We start from the raw sequence: 6,000 nt of genomic DNA on the forward strand, positions 1-6,000 counted from the left end.
AACCCACACTGAATCAGTGCATTGTGGTTCTGCTCACGGAGTCTATTCAGCCCTTAGCAAAGGATTTCCCCCCCCCCCCCCCCCCCCCCCCCGACAAGGTTGATCCTGTTTCACCGCCCTGAGTGCTTGGTGGGATTATTATTTCTTTCTTTCTTTCTTTCTTTTTTTTTTTCTGAAGGATTTAAAGCAAAGTTATCAAGCCTTTCCCCACCCCCATCCTCCATATCTTTCACTAAGAACTCATATAAACCCCACAGCTCTGACTTAGCTGTTAATCTTTCTGGCTGCTTAAATTCTTTGAAGTCATTTATCCTGCTCAGGAGACAGGTAAGTCATATATTGTAGAGATTTTAAAACCCTTTGGTTTCCTCTCTTCCCCAAAGCATGAGACCAGATAAGGGATGCCTCTGCTCTAATTCCCCAGCTCTAGGCTCCTGGTTGCTGAATGATAGGAGAGAAGTTTCTATCACCTGATATCTACATTGCACTTAAAGTAAGACTCCACCCCTGGATCACAGCCTCTTTCTGTTTTGTTTTTTTTTTTCCCCTTAAGCTATTGATTAGAATCTTAATGCAATCATCAGCTGGGAGGACAGCTTGTCCTCACATCTGTAATAAAAGAAACATCATCTCTAATCCAAAAAATTTGGAATGAGGATAAAAGAATGTCCTAAAAAAAATGGCTAATAGCGAAGCAAGAGCTAAAAATTATACTTTCCTACTCAGTGGCCAACCAATCACAGACCTGAATGATCAATCAGATGGGGGTTCAGTCCTGGCTCTTTGGCTGCATTCCGTTGGGCCAGTTGCTTGTCTGAGCCTTGGTGTCCTCAAACAATAAAATAAGGATCATAACTAAGTAAGGTGGCTTCAAGGACTAGTGAATGAACATATGTAAAAGTCCTGTCATATCACACAGTCAACAAATATTAGATTCTTCACTTCTTTTTCTGCATTAACTATTCTTAAAGAGGCAGCTCACCTTCCAGTATTGTCTCTCTGGCTTTGGAGCTGACCGCCTGAGTGGGAAGCCAGCTGCCACTCAGCAGTTTAGGGACCTCGGGCAAGTTGCCTGGCTCCCCCAAGCCTCTGGGTCCTCCTCAGGAAGAGGGAGCTGAAACTTGCGTGGAAGGTTGCTGAGTGAATGGATCATAAGTAAGGTACTGAGAACCATGAGGCTTTTACTGTGGCTGAGCCAAATGAGGGGGGACTTCTCTGTGAGTTTTGACTTCTCCACCGAGCATTGCATTACCTTGTAACTGATTGGGCATCTTTTGGCTGCAAAGTACAGTGAGAAAGTAGGTTTACTTGGCCAAACTAACCTTGGTGGATTTGTGATCTTTGTTAATTGGAAGCAACACGATGTTTAATTAAGGCTCCAACAGCTTTGTTCCCTCCATTCACATTTCCAGCTCCAGGGCTATTGCCAGTAAAAGGCACACATACTGTGAATTCACTTGACAAGACTCTTGGGCAGATTCTTGGCTCATCAGGCAAAAACAGCACTTCTCGGCCCTTCTCCCAGGAGTGTGACTGGATTTCTAACCCCTTCCGCCCATCAAGACACTTTGAAATGATCAATTTTGTTTGTTCGCAACATCAAGCCTTCCATGGCACTTGGGGCTGGTATTTAGAAGGAGAAGGGGTTAGAGTGGAATATGGTGAAAACGGAAACAGACATGATAATGTCTGAGAGACCGTGGTTCAAACCCAGTGCTCCTGCTTAGGAGCCGTGGAACCACGAGCAGCGGATTCCACCTCTGATCCCTGAGTCCTGCTCTCATATGGTGGGAATATCAGTATCTCTCCCACAGGATACTTGCAAAGGTAAAATACCAGACAAGATGCCCAAAAGTGGAGGTTCCATGAGTTATACTGTTAGAGAGGAAAAAAATGTTTTCTCTACCCTCTTAGGTTCAGTGACTGAGGTCATGTAAACTGAACTAACAATAGACATATTAACAGGAGAAGACGTTTATGTCATATGCATATGGTGGGCCTCACAGAAATGAAATGAAAAGCTGTGGTCAGGCCCTGAGGCTTACCTATATCATTTTAACAGGAGGTTGATAAATCTGTGGGGACGCGACAAGAAGAAGAAAAGGGTTTTGAGGTCCCAGGGTGCTAAATTATGGGAAGGTAAAGACATGGGGAAACAAATGGAAGATGAGGATTATTTTGGTATAAGATAAGGTTTGTGTGTCTGGGTGTGACTTTCCATCGCCTTCTAAGCCGTAAAACCCCAAGGAGAGGGAATTTATAACACTCCTCATTTTCGGACATTTCCAGTCTTAGTCAGATAAACCTCTGGGAAGGTTTGCTTCTACATCTGTTCTTTCTCAATGGTCTTCAATGGCATATCCAGGGCAGCATATTTTGATCCTTGTCAGCACATTATTATTGTTGTCATATTATTATATGACTAAGTTTTCTGCCATCGTCACTGAAGAGATAATGATTCATGAATAATTATCCAAGAATAGCCATGGGGAATACACTGAAATGTAGCGTAGTTTTAGGGTAAATTTTTGGACATCTGATCCAGTCTTCGTAAGATAGAAGTCTGAGGACTGTATTTCTATCCCAAAGAGGAATACTACCTGTCTTGCTTGCTTACTGGAATGCCAATATCTTTAAAGTACCACCACTTTTACTGGTTTAACATGTACAGGGTACTTGTTCTGTGCCAGACATAGTTTCCTATATTTTACAAATAACATGTTTTAGCTTTGGGTGGAAACTGAGGCACAGAGAATTCCAGTGATTTGCATAGCTGGCGAATGGCAGGACCAGGAAGCAAACCCAGGCAGTCAGGCTCCAGGGTCCTGCTGGTAATAATGCCTTGTACTCCACAACTGTTTTTGAGTGAATGAAGGTTAAGTGACTTGACCCAGACAGCACCAGTCAATGGCCAACTCAAGATTAAAATGAAGACTCCTAACTCTGGGAAACAAACTAGGGGTGGTAGAAAGGGAGGTGGGCGGGGGATGGGGGTGACTGGGTGACGGGCACTGAGGGGGGCACTTGATGGGATGAGCACTGGTTGTTATTCCATATGTTGGCAAATTGAACACCAATAAAAAATAAATTTAAAAAAAATCAAGTGTCTCTGACCCCAACCCAGCCCCTCTTCCTGCCCTAGAGTGGTCCATGATGGCCCAAGTTCCCAAGGGGGTGGGGCGGGTGGAGGGAGGCCTGACCTCCTTAGTTTGGCTGAAAGGTGAAATCCAGTCAGTTCTGCTTGTGTACGCTGCGGCGTGGACAGAGCCTCCCTGGCCCCACAAACCACTGAACACAGTCCACCTCTCTCTCTAACTTCCCATTTTTCCTTTCTGGGGTCCAATGGGGCTGAAAGCAAACAGCAGTTTATGTGAGGCCCTCAGCAATGTGGAGATGCTTGAAAAAGGAGAGAGAACTTTCTGAAGCCTAGAGGCTGTGACCCTCCCAGGTCTTAGCTCACATGTTCAATCTGCGAATTCCGTTTAGTTCAGCAGAGACTTCACCGAGCAATACTCCTGGGTCAGTTCCACATCCAGCCTGCGGGAAAAGCAAGTTCTCTTTAATAAAACTCCCCCACTTTCCAAACTAGGATAGTTCCAAATACTGCCTGAGAGATATTCAAAAAATTATTCATTGTTTATCTCAAATTCAAATGTAACTGCGTGTCTTATATTTTCATTTGCTCGATTTGGCAACCCCGCTCCAAACACACAACTCATTGAGCCAACGGCCAAAACTAAAAAAAAAAAAAAAAAACTAGACAAAGGAAAAATGCATTTTTCTCAAAGAAGAAAAATCAATAAAAATACATTCTTAAAGTAACAAATGTCGCATGTTTACTCTTCATAAAGAGAAGACAGTGGTTAATATAGTGAATAAGTCAAAAAAAGGGGAAATGTATCCATTATATAGATATGGATGATTATTTTTCTATTGTAGATGTACATAAATATTTTTCTACTATATTTTACTTATTTCTACTATATTTTATTTTATTATTTTTCTACTATATATATATGGATAAATATTTTTCTACTCTACATCTGTACCTAGTCACACCTCTGCTTGATGTGGGGCTCCAGGATGGAGATGAAGGAGGGAGAGGAGGAGGGTGATAAAAGAGAAAAAGATAAGAGAACAAGAAAGGAATTAAGAGTCTTAAGTATCGGGCAGCCCTGGTGGTGCAGCGGTTTGGCACTGCCTGTAGCCTGAGGTATGATCCTGGAGACCCAGGATCGAGTCCCACGTTGGGCTCCCTGCATGGAGCCTGTTTCTCCCTCTGCCTGTGTCTCTGCCTCTCTCTCTCTCTGTGTCTATGAATAAATAAATAAAATGTTTTTTAAAAAAAAGTCTTAAGTATCTCTCCTATTCCAGAGATTGTGGTAGGTGTCATGTTTCTTGATCTCATTTAATCTTCATGAAATATCTTCAAGGTGGCTATGACTCTATCCATTTTACACACAAGGCTCAGAAAGGTGAGGTGAGGGATGTTTCCATAGTGGTTGAGGTGCCAGAGAAAAGAATCCTCATGTAGTTTGCTGTGTCTCCTGCCCACCTCACCCGTGTACCCCTTTGCTAGAGAATGTGCTATGTTCTGGACTTCTCTCTCTCTCTCTCTCTCTCTCTCCCTCATTCCCACTATCAATCTCTCTATGGAAAATATAGCTCAGTTGGCCTTGAGTGTGAATTAACTGCTCACTTGTCTATCTCCTCTAAGTTACAGATCACCTTGAGGAAAGGGGCAGGTCTGATCTATCCCTGTGTCACCAGCTGGCACACGATGACTGGTATTTGTATTGAGCACCTATTGTGTGCCAGGCGCTGGGTAAAATGCTTTGATTCATTTTAAATCTTCACAAAGACTTAGTGATCTAGGTTTCTTTCCCCCATTTTGCAGATGAGGAAAACAGATTCAGAGAGGAAGCAGATTTAGGAGAATAAGAGGACTCCAAGAAAGTCCCAGCCTCCTCCCTGCAATAAGGGGCATCTCTCTGCAGCATGGCATTTAGAAGAAACACCATTCTAATATCTACCTATAATTCAAAAGTAATTTAAATGTTTACTAGGGTATTTCAAGAACATTCCAAAGGTAGTTCCATCCTGAACAGACAACAGAACTTCTTAAAATAACTTTCCTATGGGGCACCTGGGTGGCCCAGTCAGTTAAGCATCTTCCTTCAGCTCAGGTCATAATCTCAGGATCCTGAGATTGATCCCTGCATCGGGTTCCCTGCTCAGTGGGGAGTCTGCTTCTCCTTCTCCCTCTGCCTCTCCTCCTGCTCGTGCTCTCTCTTTGTCTCTCTCAAATAAATAAATCTTTATTTTTATTTTTTGAAAGATTTTATTTATTTATTCATGAGAGACAGAGAGAGAGAGAGAGGCAGAGATGTAGGCAGAGGGAGAAGCAGACTCCATGCAGGGACCCCAATGTGGGACTTGATCCCGGGACTCCAGGATCATGCCCTGAGCCAAAGGCGGTGCTAAACCACTGAGACACCCAGGGATTCCCCAAAAGCTTTAAACAGATACATTTTGCCACAAAGATGCTCAGTTCCTGAGATGTTTTCCCAAACCTAGGGCACATTTTCTTGGCTTTTCTCCCCCTCTCCAAGTTCTATTCAATTCTCTACCAAGAGCAAATTTCTGTTTTCTTTTCAAGAATTTATTTATTTATTTATTTATTTGAGAGTGAGTCTCACACACACACACACACACACACACACACAGAGAGAGAGAGAGAGAGAGAGAGAGAGAGAGAGAGAGGAGGGAAGGGCCAGAGAGAGAGAATCTGAAGCAAACTCATGGGGCTTGATCTTATGACCTTGAGATCATGACCTCAGCCAAAATCAAGAGTCAGACACTTAACCAGCTGAACCACCATGCCCATAATTTCTGATCTTCTCAAAGCATGTCTGTGTAGTCTGTACATTAAATGCGCATTACGTGAATATCTGTGCACAAAGATATTGCAGTTACTAGGTGATAATCTCACCTGCATCG

Source organism: Vulpes vulpes, chromosome 13 (assembly GCF_048418805.1).
Source record: "Vulpes vulpes isolate BD-2025 chromosome 13, VulVul3, whole genome shotgun sequence".
NCBI classification, from domain to species: Eukaryota; Metazoa; Chordata; class Mammalia; order Carnivora; family Canidae; genus Vulpes; species Vulpes vulpes.